At 42.6% G+C, this 15,986-nt stretch overlaps 1 protein-coding gene across 2 annotated transcripts in view; it reads left to right on the forward strand.

The window, feature by feature from the left end:
- Mur89F (Mucin related 89F) overlaps positions 1-15,986 on the forward strand; it is a 48,000-nt gene that overhangs the window by 14,350 nt on the left and 17,664 nt on the right. For both annotated transcript variants that reach the window (XM_033385916.1, XM_033385917.1), the window contains exon 3: positions 7,148-7,198. The gene's annotated coding sequence lies outside the window, so the exon portion shown is untranslated. The remainder of the gene's footprint in view (positions 1-7,147; positions 7,199-15,986) is intronic.

Raw genomic sequence — 15,986 nt, forward strand, 5'->3', positions numbered from 1 at the left:
CACACACTATGTTCCCAGCCAGGCTGTAAATTAGCGACAGCTGCTGCACTTTGGGGTCTTGGGGCAGAAACAGGTAACTGCATTTGCAAGACAGAGATTTTGCATTTACATTTCTGTGGAATGCCTCAAATTTTAATTGAACTAAGAACTTATATACCATTTAGCAATAAATTCGTTGTCAATCAAAAGTTGTCCGGGCCAGACTCTTGACTCTTGACAATATTTTTACATTTTGTGTCAGAAAGTTGCCACATGCAACTCAAGCCCACACAAATGTCACATCGAATCTCACATATACAAAAGGAGAGATAGAGAATCTGAGAATTGTCCAATCTATATGGAGAGATCTGCACACAACTTTTCACGCACAACAAAATTTTGCTGGTGGAAAACAAGACAGCGGGGGGAAATCCAACGAACGCCAGAAATCTTCTGCAGCTGCTCATAAAAATGTCAGATACAAACACCCCAACCCCACATACCCCACTCCTTACTTACAAGCTAGTTGCAGTTGCGTTTGTGAGCAATTTGTTATTCGATTTTTTCGATTTTTATATGGCCATGCAAAACTTCAACTTCCAGAATGACAGACACTGGCATGTCAGCGGAGGAAACCGTGTAGAAGGGTGGCCAGTGCCGCCTGGGAAGGCTCTGGCTGGCACCACGGAAATGGCTTGAAATTGTCAGCTGCGCAATGATGCACATTAAGTGTCAAGTGCCAAAAATTGTCGACAACAACAATAGAGTTTTGCTCAACTTCCTTGAAGGGAATGGGGATGCCGCCAGTCGTCGTTGGGAACCGGAAAGACATACTACTCGTACACCCATATTATTTATTTATTTATTTTCCGTTAACTCTTCGCCATCGATTTTGTGCAATTTTCAAACGTGCTGCCGTCTCGTCGCCGGTTTTCTTCTCCATTGTGTAAAAGAAATTCCAATGGCCATTTGCGGTTAAAAATTCGGGGAGTGCTGGATGGTTGAGAGTGGTGCATCAGATCCATATAACAATAGGGCAATGAGGGCACGCTGACGCCTTTTTCAATATTTATTTACGCTTCCATCTCTATTTGAGGGAGAGATATTGAGTGCCCCCCACCACCCAACAGAACTGAGGATACTCGTATGCCACGGAGTTTTCAGTTCCGGCTCAAGTACGTGCTCCGCTTGATTTGCTGCTCTTTCGTACAGTCAGATGGAGATTGAAAGAGCGGAGCGGAGTGGAGTGAAGGAACACACATATTTTGACGCATGTTTGTCAAATGTGCAATATGTTTTTATTACTATTTCTGCTTATTTTTTTTATTTGCTTATCTAGGAACTGTAGCTGCATTTGAATTATCTACTTGCTGTGCAAATAAATCGAACAATTTACATTTTAAACTCATGCATTTTCATCAATAATTGAAAACAGAGTGACAGGGACTGGATACAGAGAGTGGAAATGCATTTTCTCCCCAGGGCGAGCACCCTCCCGCCCAAGTGCATCCAATTGGAAAAGTTGTAAAATCAACAAGTCATTGGCAAACAGCGACAGCGGCCCAGACGACAGCGCAAAAAACATCTCTGTTAAAATGTTTTGCTTATTTGCATACAAAAATACACAGAGAAGTGAGGAGAGAGACAGGGAAAGTAAGAGAGAGAGGGGGATGTGGGAGACTCAGACAAGTCCGTGGGCAAGCAAACAGTTGCTCCTGGGACTGGGACTGTGACTGGGACTGTGACTGGGAACGGTCTAGGGGGCAATCGTCAGGTGGTGGCTGCCGATGCTGCTCAAGTGCATGAAAGAGTTGCACTGGCTGCCAGCGATGCAGAAATAACTGTATTTAGAACCGGAAACGGAACTGAGCGAACCCATATGTGTTTCTCTGTGCCGGTATGCGTATGTGTATGTGTATGAGCGAGCAGAAGCTTTTCTGAAAATTGAAACTGTCGAAATTTTATTTCCCCGGCAGATGCCAGCCATTGCGAAAAGGACACAAAGAAAAGAAGGTGAAAAGGTTCGAAAACCACCCCGGAAAGCGTTTCCTGACGCGTTGTCTATTCGAAAACCAACTTCAAGTGAGCTCAAGGATTTGTGTGGTCGTTTTGAAACGAAACCGACTTCTTTTCTCATTCAATTTCCTATATGAATGGCAGACTTTGGCCGGCCATCGAATTGCAATTTTAAACAATTGAATCTAAGCCGAAAATTCCGAATTCAATAAGCCCTTAAAAATATCACGTTTACGTAGCCATCTGCACCCAGTTTAGTTTCACCAAATCGAACAATCACAAAAGCTGTATTACAAGCTCAACCTCTGGATCCTGGATCGTAGAACCCTGTATACCCTATCCTATATGGACAGATGGTAAGAATCTGAATGGAAACTATCAATCAGATTGAAACAGCCTCCTTGCCAAGGGTCAGCCCATAGTGAATATATCCTCTATATTCTAGAACTCCATCTGGTATCTAACAAAATGGAAAACAATCATAGTTAAAGCTTTTGACAGCTTAAAGCCGAATCTGGATGTGTGGTGGCTGGAAGCGGCCCAAATGCCAGTTAACTTTTTGTTTGCATGGATTTTTTGTGCGGTGTCCCTCTCTCAGCCGGACGGCGAACATTTTTGCAATTCTCGTGCAAATGATGCCCTCCGGAAGTGCCCGGACACATGGCTCAGAGCGTCCAGAGCGTCCAGAGCGTCGGCGACAGACCAGTTCAAAGCGCAGCTCTGGCATGGTAGGGAGGGGGGCGATCGGTGTTTGGGGGCTGTTGGTGACTCTGCGTCGCGCATCCGCAAAATCAATGTTAAGCTTGTAACGTGCAAAAGTTAATGCCACAGTCCAGCCCATGCCGGCAATAACGGCGGACAAAAACCGACCACACGGGGCCAACCAGAAGCGAAACTAAAAAGCCAAAGCGGAAAATGGCTCCAAACCCACACAGATACAAACGGACACATGCAAAAATAAAAGCGAAACATGTGCGAGCATTATGGTGGCGACTACAAGATACCCTGCACGCAGCTGCCTCAGAGGAGATGCCAGGAGAATCCACCTAAAGTCTATAAGCCTGTCAGTACACTTGCAAGCCAAGAAGGGCTAAAGGAGCCAATCGATCGGCAGATACAAGAAGGCTTGTTAATTGTGAATTCACGCCTTTATAACCTAGATAATAGATGGTCCAAATGAATAGGTCATAGACATCTTGCTTTGCCTGTTATACCCTGGAACTTTTGCAATAATTAAAAAAGAAATAAACGGCGCGCCCTCCGCCCCGAATATAATCAACGAGACGTAAAAACGCTGCCATATTTAATATGAAATTTATCTGTGTCTGCGTGTGTGTCCAACTAAAAGAACACTAAGCGCAAGAAAAACAATGAAACCAAAATTATAAATGCAAAAACGATGCTCGGAACGCCATGAAAACCAAACGAAAATCGAAAAACGAAACTGACTATGAATAGATATTGCCTCTATATATACATATGTATCTATATCTATTTGTGTGGCCTGACACAATGCCCAGAATAAGGGACTCGAGGAGAACAAATACTCGTATACTAGTATGTATAGTATATATATTGTGCAGCATTTTGGCTATTGTTGCATTTCTGTTGTCATTTTTAAGCCAATTTCCGTTCATTTTGACGCTTCCGGTGCACACACATACACACACACACACTCGTTGACGTATGTATGCATTAAATGAAGTTTTCTTTTTTGGGTTTGGTCTGGCTTTTGACTTTTGGTTTTTGGTTTTCGTCTGTGGCTGTTGTATGCCACACGCCAGAGAGCCAAGCGCTGAGGAAGCCACCAATTCAAGCCTACAGAGCTGTCAATTTTTTAGAAACATAAATTACATTTTGACCGAAATAGCAAAGCCACTTGTCCATTTTTTGAACACTTGCTAGAACGTCAGCAAAATGCCCCAAGAATTTAAATATATATTTTTACCATATTGTCTCTTAATTCCAACAATAACCTACATTCCAAAAGATAAACATTTTGCCCTAGGAATAACACATCCAATTGCACTTCTTCATTTTATGACATGCAATCGCATTCGAAAGCCAAGTTGGAGCCAATTGCAAAAAGGCAACTAATCTCCCACATCAGCTTCCATGTTGCACTCATCTTATCAGCGCTCCCAGCTTTGATTAATGACAGCAGATCGTAGAGCTAATCCAAGCAATGAATGGCATCATTAAGCAAAAACAGAAATAGTTTGAAAATACAAAAACAGAGAGCAGAAGTTCGTAGCTCATCAGCAAAAGGAAGCAAATAAAATCGATTGCAGATACTTTTTTCGAACAGCAACAAATAACCCAATGCCAAACCATACAAATTCGACAACAATATGTTCCACAGACAACTATGACTAAATGCAATTTATTTTACACGATTGCACTTAATAAAATCTATCTACTGAATTCTAACAAATAACAAATAAGCTGTTGGAGTTAGAGGGACGAGGTCGATGTCGAGGGTTAAATGATTTTAAGTGGTGCAGAAAATATTTTAATTGTTTTGCTCCAAGTCTGGAAAGCCACAGCATTAACGTGTGTAATTGTCTCCCATATTTGTTTAGGTGCCTGCCATAGCCCCGAATATTAAATAATTATTTTCCAGAAATACGTGTATTTTCAGAGCAATTAAAATTTTTTTTTTAAAGCTCATCTGTGGATCTGCAAAAAAATTCCATCGTGCACACAGATCCATACACAATAGTATTTACTGCTTTACGAGGTCTACATCCACCGCTTGGGGCAATGCAAATAGAGGGCGGAGGGAGCGGTTCGACAAGAGGTCATGTTGTAGGCACAAACAGAGCAGGGCAGGGAACGTTTGTTCAAATTTTGCGTCTCGTTTTCGCCGACAGTCATCGATGACAGTTGCTGGCCAATGTCCACATGGCCAACGAATTGCATAGGTCGCTGAAAACGGCAATATGCGTGTGGGCCCAAAGGGGGAGGGGGTCGGACAAACAGTTGTCACACTGTTTGCCGGATAACCGTTATTATATCGTACTCTCCGCGAGCGTGTGTGTGTGTGTGTGGCACAGTGTGTACGTTTTCCTGGTCCCGTTTGAGCCTCGCGTCGAATGCATTTGACATTATGACAACGCATCATCGAACAGAACTGGTATGGGGGAGGGGAGCAATTTAATTCTCGGCTTCCCCTAGCCTTATGACCCATATATCCCGGGACATGCCCCCTCCAGCACCGTTCGCTGACCAGAGCGACTTTTTAATAAGCTCGATTTGGTGCGTTTTAATTAAAAATTGCGGACTCCTGGGTTCCTGGCTCTAGCTCAGTACCGGTCCAGATGTTTGTATGCCGGAAGAGAATTAAAGAAATTTCATTATTCCGTCCAGTCCGGCCAGGGCACACAAAACTGTTGATGTTGTTTGCTAGAGCCAATATTTGCATTGGTCCAACGCCCAGATACTGGGAGCGGAGACACGCATATGAGTATGAAAGGTTTATTATACCTTTTTTGTGTGAAAGTTTCTCAAATTAAAAGCCAAAGCGCAGCATATGCAGGTCACATTGTTGGATATTTACATAATGGCAGAGCAGGAGAATATTAATAATGGAAATGAGCTGCAGCTGGAATATAATCTCATCGCATTTTATTGAGAAAATCGCGCAATAAAAAAGCACTTTGGTAAAACAGCACAAAAACGAGCAGTTCTCCGTGCCAGAGGAAGGTGCAAAAAGTTTATTAATTTTGGCAGCGAGCCGAAATCGTTCCCTACTTATGGACATACAAAGAAGCAGACACACAAGAAAGGATGCCTTGCTTTATAAACCGAAACGCTAGATACCCTTTCTTAGCCCTCATGCATCTACGAAAAAGGTCTAGTGTGTCTAAGCTAAATTTTTAATGATATTGCTTGAAATTCTTAAGAAATAGAATTTTTTATTCCGAAAACCATTGGACTGGTTGCTCCTACATCAGTAAACAAAAGGAAGGAAATCATAATAACCTTTCAGAGGGTATACAACATACTATATTGTATGTATAGAGAGAGAGTGAGGGGTGGGAGAGCGAACCAACCAACCCTAGAGCTTTCCCTCTTACTCTCCGCACATGTTCCACAAATATTATTGCCCTGTATTTCATTTTTATGTTGACTTTTGTCTCACTTCTTCGACAACAATCCCGTGAAAAAAATGTTTATTTGGCGTGTTGCAGCAACACAAATAATTGTCGAGCAGCATGTTGCAAGTGTATACATGTGTACATGTGTGTGTTAGCGTTTTGTGGTTGTTATTTACGACCCGATCCTAAGCAACTAGTATAAATATTAAGTATACGTAACATTGTCACGTCAGAATCTAATGAAAAACTGTGGTAGACTATGCCGCTCTGCCCTCGATTTATGCTGATGGAAAACTTTAAACGATAAAGCATCGATAAAAACAAAACGTTATCCCATCCCATCCCCGCCTCTCGCTGCCCCGCTCTTCCCTCACCGTGCAACACATTCAAATGGTAACAGCTGGGCGGACAAGGCAGCCTCTATGCATATATCGGGCTTTCTATGTCGTATATATGGCATGTCTGTCTATGCTATGTCTCTATGCAGTTCATGGCTGTAGAAAAAAAGGCTTTCGACGGCAAAGGCTGCTCCTGCAGCTTTTTATATCGCCTGCATGGCTGTGTCCATGTGCGCGTAAAGTCCATTAACATGAAAGGCAAACAAACAGGAGTCCATACCCGTCCCATCCCATCCCATCCCATCCCCTACCCTCCCATCCCATCCCATCGCACACTTTTGGACACTCCATAAACAACGATCCATCGCTGAAAAAAGTCCAACACTAAACAAACCCCAACTAAATTCCCGCCGTATTTTGCATCTGAAAAAGTTTTTCAGGAGCGAGAAGTTTGAGCCGCAATGTTATATGATTGGGAGAGGGAAGCCCCAAGGAAAGCAGTAACCGAACCCATATCATATTAATTGAAGCATCCCAAGGGGAAATGCAATGTAATAAAATATTTTCCAACCACAGATTTGATTATTAATTGCAATTCCGGTCTGGTATGCGGGGCAAACAATGCCAAACCTTAAGACTTGATTAAATTGAAGATACAATATAATTTTCTTACAGAAACTTATCTTTTACTCACCTCCTCTCTCTCTCTTGCAGGAGTCGTATTTGATTGGAGACGAAGGAGCACTAAAGGAGCAGAGCAGAAAGGTAAGAGCTGGCTAATTGAATGGTTGCAAACAAATAGCAAATAGCTGGATATCCAGACAATTATTGTTGGTAGCGTTGGTGAGGTCACGCCTTTAAGCCAATCAACTAAATCAACAGAACGCATACGCCATGTATGCCCGACACACACAGGGAATCGGACCAGGACTAGGACTAGGGCATGTTTGACCCAACACGAAAATTCAAGGCTTAAAATCTATACAAATAACGGGATTGGACAGGGGGCAGGGGCCACCGACAATTATTACTCGTATGGGAAATGTTTTTCGAGGCAGGGCGGGACGTGGCGGTGGCGGTGGCGGAGCAGGACTTTCATTGAATACAATGGCATTAGCAGCAATAACAAAGATGCGCACACAATCGAGCAAATATTTAGTAGAGGGAAATAATTTCTAATAGGTTTTCCTTCCAATTGAAATCGGATATTATGTGCTCGTGTGATTGTGATTGTATTTGCGCACTATTTGGGCAGAATTAAACAGAAGCCTGGTCACAAAACTACAGGCAAATATTTGTTCTGACTCTCCGGCCGACTGTGGTTTGCCCAGAAGTTTTTAATTAAAACGCCAGTACGAGACTATGCCAGAGATGGAGCTGGTTAAGCGATTTCCCAATAATAAAGAGTTCATTGTTTTCCCATTAAACTGGGACAAGCTCCTTAAGCCAGCCCCAGAGACTGGAGACTGCTCTCAATCATTAGTTATGCAAAACACATAGCAACATGTACGCCGGACCCGTCTCCGGCACCGGCTCCGGCATCGTCTTGGAGCGTACTAATTTCCAATGGCTGAGAAAGCCGGAGAGAACCAAAAATTAAACAAACAAAGATGGAAAGAAACTTGAAGTTTGCTTTGGCAACTAAGAAATTAAGCTGTTGTTACAAACTAAGAAAACTGGTCTAACCCCCGGAAAAAAAAAGAAGATTGTGAGCAAATATTCCGACCTACACTACGCTTCTTCAGCTCCAAGAAACATTGACACACAGATACTCGTACGGTTCTGTAGATTCAGGTGCGTGTGTGTTTATTTCACACCTGAAGTGTGATGAAAATATGACAACAGAAGCACAGCACATCCCACGAACAGACAGCAGCAGAGTGAAAATTCTGCTCCACACTTGAACGTGTGACTGTGGGGCATTCGTGCTTGAAGAGTTTTCTCTAGTTCTACACAAACAAAACATAACTCGGAGCTCTTCGTCGCCTTTACACATTGCTTTCCAGTTTTTGCAGCACGAACAAGTCTATGAGTCCTTGCCATCATCATCATCATCATTATTATCATCATCGCCAGCGTCATCGTCATTCTAGTCGCTTGTCATCGATATTGTTTCCACTTCCTCACGAAGACTCTGATTGAAAATGCAAATTGCAAATACTAGTTGGGAACTATTCAGAATTAGGTCGGGGCTACATTTGGTTAGGTTTTCGCTCATTTAATAATATTTAGATGTACCCATCTCTCGCACACGAATGGAATCTGCGCCTCCTTCAGCATGATAATCAACTTAATCGACAGGATTCCATTGCAGACCTCCACATATCGGGCAAGTCAGCAGACCTTTCCCCTTCCCAAACACATTCATAACCATTTGCTCCATCATCCAGGAAGGGCTATGAGTATACCTGTGCAATAAAGGAAGAATGTTCATTTAATGCTGTGTGAGGGTAAATATTTGTATGGCCTTGACAAATCAGTTTTTGCTGGTATTTTTTATAATAAGCGGCATGACAAAACGCCAAAACATTCTGCCAAGAACCACTCTTACCCCGGCCCGAGCACAAAAAGTCAATTGATTGGGGAGATGAAATTCCTTTGGGCTGGGGTAGAAGTTTGATGGCAAAAAATAGAAGCCGTGCAAAATTCATACACGACCGGGATTGATTTTGGGCACGACAAAAAGCCAGTCGGGGGACCATATATACACACAAGGATCTATATATATATATCTGGGTATATATCAAACACACTCATGTGAGGACAAAGAAAAGAGCAAATTCGGCTTGCTTTTGTGCGCTGCCTTCCTGTTGCGACAACGACACGGCATTTATAAAAATCATACGCACTGTTGTACCAGCAGCACACGGGGGAAAAATGTTGGCACGGCAGAAGCAGAGGCAGAAGCAAATGGCAATATATTCTTATGGCTTGTCAGGCAACATGTTCGCGAACGATTCTCGCATACATAATGTCAATTTTCGACAAAAACTGTCACCTCTTTGGCTCATAAAAACGTTGGACTCTATTCTTCCGCCTGAAATCAGACTCTTTCTCTTCCGTTCAATTCCGTTCAATTTCGGCACTAAATCAGATAGAATCCCCGTCATTAACAGAGACCTAATCCACTTGACTGCTGTGCGACCAACTGTGAAAGATTCGCCCAGTTAAACAAATCACTTGGACATTGTCTGGGCTCTGAGATGGCCAGCATCGGTACGGGTACGGTGCGACCAGTTCCAAAACTCAAATGCTTGGCATTAAAAGCCAATTTATATGCCCGTCGTGGCCGCATTGGGGGAAAGTCGAGTAAGCAATGAACAAAACTTGTGTCAAAAGAAACTCATTTGAAACCGAATATTAATCGAATGAAACAATGCATAATGTATGACATTGAAATAGAAGTAGAACTCTGACTTTTAATAAAAGAACTGCCAGAGGTAGATGTTAAGGGAAGTTATGACCATGAATAAAAATAAATATATAAAGTCTTTAAAATGTTTTCAACTTTTTGGCAGTCAATGTTGATGAGAGTCTAGGAGTTTGTCGATGAAAATGAACCAAAGCTTGTTAAAACCTATTCATTTGTAACTTAAAACCAAATGCGCACATGTGAATGTTCGTCTGCTCTGAATTGTGTCAAAAACAGACCACTTTAACCACAACTATTTTCAATATATATTGATGAGTTATAGAGCTGTCACAGGCAACAGCAAATGCGATTCGAATACAAGAAAAACAACCATAAAACACTAAATTCTGGTGGCGTGAGAAAATCATATAAAATACCTGCTCAACATTGAAGGAAGTTGTCATCCGGCAACACTTCCGAGCACAGACACACATGAGACACGAAAAACTTCAAAATGACAATTGGAGGGGCGTGCGTGGAGGCGTGTCCTCAGACAAGTCTTTCAATTGCTGCCGGAAAAACTTTTGGCCAATTTAAAAAGGCAAAACGAACGACGGACGAGCAACAGAGTGAAAAGTAAACCTTGAAAAAGATCAGGTATTAGTCACGCCCTGACAGATTCCGGCCAAGTTAGTTGGAGTGGCTTGCATGCAGACTCAGAGCGAATGGATCCCTCGTCACTTGGCAACGGAGCAATTGGAGCATTCGAGACTGCCTGTCAATCAGGGACAACAGCAGCATCGGCAAACAAACCAACTAATTGGTTGAAATGCAGAGCAGAGCAGAGCAGGCGGAAAGCAGAAACGAAAATTGGGGGCTGCCAAAAAGTTTTACGCTTATTAAACAAAAAACAAAACAAAAAAAAAACAAAGCCAACTGATGTAAAAAATGGTGTTGAGAAATTCATGATTCATTAGCAAAGTCAGGCCTGGTCGAGACCGGCTCAAGTGGGTAACTTTTTAGCCAAGTCTATTGCACCGACTCCGACTGGCAACCAGGGCCTTGGCTAATTTAAATTCTTTTGGCGCCGTCGCCCTCAAAGATGCCACATCTACCAGAGACGCAGACGCCCCGACGAGGTCCTATTAGGAGTAGTCGGGCATGACAGCTCCTTAAGCGCCTGAGTGATTGACATCAAAAAGGTCTAGGCAGCAGCTTTAGCCCGGTATATGTCTGTGGATGTATTGGAGATATAATTAAAATTTCGCATCATTAGGAATTTCTACATTTGCCTGAACTTTTGGCCAAAGTTTAAGCTGAATGAGCAAGCACTTTTCCATATTCATTTCAAAACTGAGTAAAGAACACATAGGAGTACTTTAAAATCCCTGAAAAGAGAACTTTCCCAGGTCCACTAATGATTCCGAAGATCAGACGCATTTCCAGTGGGTTGCCGGGGACAACGACCACGCTCGACACTCGCTCAAAGTTAATTTAATGGAAATGGAAATGAGAACAAAATGCTAACAATCGGTTAGGTTGTCCAGGGCAACTGTGCATTCTCCACAGTTGGGCAATCAAATCTTGTGTGAAATGAAAGCGGATATGCCAGACCAGACCCATCTAGCCATCTCCAGCTCCATCTCCAGCTCCAGCTCTGACAGCCGTCTTAAGCAACTGCCTTACAAATCTCACTAAATGCCAAGACAAAAGTAAATGAAATTGCACTAAATCTAAAGGGAATTTGTCTTCGAAAAATTTCAACCTTTTGGCCCTAGGCGGAACTGGGTCTTAAGTTCGGGTCTGGGATGGGTAGCAAGCAGTAGAATCAAAAAGGTACGAACAGGCACAGGCATAGGCCAAAGTGATAAACCGTTTCCACTGGCATTGCATATAAATCTGCTACAAAGTTGCGTCTGCCACGGCGGCACGGACAGCTCCAAATCGTGCCGGATTTGTCACGCCAAATCGTTGGAAATGCTTTTGCCTTGTTTATGCGTCTCTCCCTCCCTCGGAACCCACTCCTATTTTAGTCAAATTTCGCACAAAAGCAACAAGAACAACATTACAGCGATAGTAGAAGAAGCAGCAGCGTGTCTCTCTGACTGTGTCGTAAATCTTTGAGTAGCTTATCTCCTCCAACAAAACTGTGCGCTTTTTTAATTCGCCGGGAAATATATGCAAAACGGAGCCAGAGAAATCAAGAAGAAAAAATGCTACCAAGTTTAGGGCAAATCAAGAAGAAACAAGATATCAAGAAAGGTCAAACCTTTGCATACCCTTACAAGGTCCTGTCGCTAATAATATTTGTCCAAGCATACAGTTCTTAGGATAGCCACATATGATCCGACTTTTATTATATACAGACGGAACACAATAAAGAGTTCTGTTACAAACACTTCCGACAGCTCATAATATCCTTCGGCAGGGTATGGAAATGGTTTCAAATGTAGAGGGAAAATGTTAAATGCTTATTTAAAACGAGGCACATGTTCGACCAGCTGAGAGGAGAGGATATATTTTTGTTGGTTTTTTTGCAGAAGACGGGATAACAAATGACTCACACAACTCGCAAAAGATGAGTCTGAAAATTAGGTTAGCAAAGACAATGTTTCTCTTTTGGGTTCTAGGTTCTGGGGTACTTCTTTGACCAACATTCAGATCAAACTTTAAGCCGCTTTACAGCCGACAAACCAGCAAAACAAAGGGCGAAAGACAAGCGAGGGACCCGCCCCATTTCCCAGCTCGTGGCCCATTTATCATAAAATGCCAACACAATGCTACAACCGATGAGGAGACGGAGACAAACCCGAAATCAAAGATTATGTCCTCAGCTTGATAAACGAGATGCTCCCACCGAGCATTCTGTTGTTGTGGCATTAACACCTCAGCGGATCCCAAAACAAATTGGTTCATTGAAGGAACACAGACATCATCAAAGTCAGTCAACTAATTTGCAATTGTTTTAGTTGGCAATTAGGATGTCAGCCGATATAGAGGGAGGGGGTGGAACAAACAAAAAAAAATAACAAACAAATCGGCACCCAAGATAATTTGATAAATTTGATGAGACTTTGATGTGCCAAAAATAATTGCATGCAAATTTATTTTAATGCATATTTACCCGCGTAATTGCTGCAAATTTACGTTTCATTTAATCGACATTCTAGGAGGGACCAAATCACAGAACAGATCCCAAAACAGACGAAAAGAAAAACAAGAAAATTAAACGATATATGAGAAGTCGAAGCTGGAAATACCCTAATAATTTTAAAACAAGTCTAAAACGTTCTCAGCTTTGAGACTTTAATTAGTGTCTCATCAAAATTTTCATTTACTATTCCACTGCGACAAGTGTCTCCACAAAACGCATATACCCGATACCGCTGCTGGTGTCCTTTGGGCAGTCAAATGGCGACCGTGAAAAAGCGGCAAACAGATTATAACTCCCAACTGACATTTGGGGACTTTATTATTTGGCCATTGAAAAATGCGAGACTTTCCGTGGCTGGGATGTGCTGGTGGTTGCTGGTTCGGGGGACCCAAGTGGATTTTAATTTTTCAAAGTTAAACAGCGTCGACGACCCTTTTTTTTTTGAGCCTGCCCGCTTGACTGGACACAGCGGAAGGGTGGATGTCGGATGGCGGATGGCGGACAGTGGACTCGCCCTGGTCTGGGCCATGTTTGTATAAATGTCGACGGGATTTGGCCATGCAGCGTTTTATTGTTCACCTTTTGCGACTGCGACTGATTGATCCCTTGGGTGGCTCGGCACGCCTCGATACTGTTGGCGTTTTGGGGGCTGTGAGTGGGACTGGGGCTGTGTGTAATTAATTTTGCTTTTGCTTTTTGATTTGTGATTTGTGCACGGCAAAGAGCGGACGAAAAACCATCAAATTGTCACGTAATTATATTTACGTTAATGATGTTTCGACCCGGCCACCGAGGCGACCATCGGAAAAGTCAATTAATATTTTGGTGAATGAACAACAATTTAGATTGTTGTGTCGCTGGCGGACAGACTTTAATTAAAATGCTTTGGCCACAATTTGAATGCATGCTGTGATTTTTAATTTTCATTGAAGTCGTGACACTCGACTCGTCTTTCCGACTCTGCTCTCCCCCTCGGCTCCATCTTCATCATTATGAGCGTACAAGTATATTTGTTTTGTGTTTTTTTGTGGCACGCGACTTTAAGATATCCAGATCTGTCTGATAATGGCTTTAAAATGGTCGTTAAATTATATATAAGTGGCTGTTAATCGTTTTTATTTCTCAAGCCAAAACTTGATTTTTGCCAGTGTCTGACCGACTACTGGGCAAGTCATTAAATGCAAATTTCCAGACCAGCTGGGGTATCCCCACCCAAACATGGGTGAATCATTGTTGCACGTACCGCTAATAAATTCAATTAACAAGTCTACAAGTCTTTGCCCATAAATGGCCAAGAGATAAGCTAAGATCCAATCCTCCCAGGAACAATTTCATTTCGAAAACATGTTAGTGGCAAACATGCAGCCATCTACTGGCATTACGCATTTTCAATTTTCAATTTGAAAGTGCTATGGCATTCTTCTGTCTTGTTCGAGAGCTGCCAAGACGACTGTCCGCCGATACTGTACCTAGGTACGTGCTGAACCCATTCACACTCGTGACGACGAACCCGCCTGCTCACGTGCTGCATATTCATGTCAGGGACTTGACTTGACATGAGCGGAGCTGGGGCTGGGGCTGGGGCTGACGGTGGCCCTACCTCGGAGGTGGGCAAAAACTACATTGCTTCAGTATGAATTACTATTAATGGCGTGCAGTATAAATTGAATTTCATTACATGACGACGTCAATTAAAAGCATGTAAAACTCAATCGGCAGTGACGTTTTTAAATGCAGCCAGGCCATCAGACATCCATCGGAGACAGGGCCCGAAGCCAGGGCCAAAACCTGGGCAGACATGGCAGGCAGCGGACGGACGGACGGGAGAAGAGCATTGACGTTGGCTTAATGAGTCGGCAAATGGCTGATAAAAATGCACAGTGAATATGAAAATCGCTGGCGCTGACACTCGTGACGTTGTGACATGGCGCAAAGTTCTCGAAACTGACAGGAAACATTGATAAAAGTGCCAACTGACATTGCGTAATGATGATGCGCCTGCTCTCTCTCTCTCTCTCTCACTCTCTCTATCTGTCCCCGCCTTAATAGCCAGCTCATTAAACCAACCAGGCGGGCAGGCGGGCAGGCGGAAGTCTCACAAACAAAAAATATATGAAAAATCATACAAATGAAATAAACAAAAAAATGATTCAACATATATCATGCATAAAGTGAAAGTTTTTTAATCAAACTTACTGCCTGTCATATTTCGCATTCGAAAATATTAAAAATCTAATTAAAACTTAAACAGAATTTTACTGTTTTATGCAGCACACACACACACACACCTACGCACTCTCTAAAGATATATTTTTGCAGTAAAAATTCGTTGAAGCTGAAAGCCCATTAACAATTATGACTTTCCTTTGCCGCCGAAGTAGTTGAAACTTAAAAGGAAGAGCGCTCTGCCATTGACGCAGGCCTTCCGTCTGGGGGGAGGGGGGCTTCCCCCCGCCCCCTCTCAGCTTTGTTATAAGTCGCCGACAGTTTTGTACGGCTGCCGCCTAGCTACCCTTATCCCCCAACGCATAGCAACGTTGATGATGCTGCAACAGGAGCAGCAACAGCAGCAACATCAGCTAGGCGAAGGCGATGGCGATGGCGAAGGCGATGGCGATGGCAAAGGCAAAGTCGAAGGCGACTTTGCTTCATTTTCAGTTTTGCTTTTTTAAGTTTTTAATTCTTTGAATCTTAATGACTTCTCGTAATAAGTTTTCATTTATCATAATTTCTTGGGTTAATAGAATCTTTGCCGCCGCTTTATGTGTATGGCTTCTATAATGCAACTGTATCTGGAATGACAGTGGGTACGATTGGGGTACAGTCATGCCAAAGTTAGTTTATTTTGATTAATAGTAGAGAGTGGAATAGGTTCATGAACTATGTATAATTTCTGAGAAGAAGAAGAATAAAGTTGATAAAGTTTGCCAGTTAGAAAAAATCCTTGTACTATGAATTCCCCAAGCAGTCATGCAATCATCTCTTGGTTAACAAATAATCATATAAACAAACTTATTGGACACCAAATCAATATCCAGAAACTTCAT

The sequence above is a fragment of the Drosophila pseudoobscura genome, chromosome 2, assembly GCF_009870125.1.
Source record: "Drosophila pseudoobscura strain MV-25-SWS-2005 chromosome 2, UCI_Dpse_MV25, whole genome shotgun sequence".
NCBI classification, from domain to species: Eukaryota; Metazoa; Arthropoda; class Insecta; order Diptera; family Drosophilidae; genus Drosophila; species Drosophila pseudoobscura.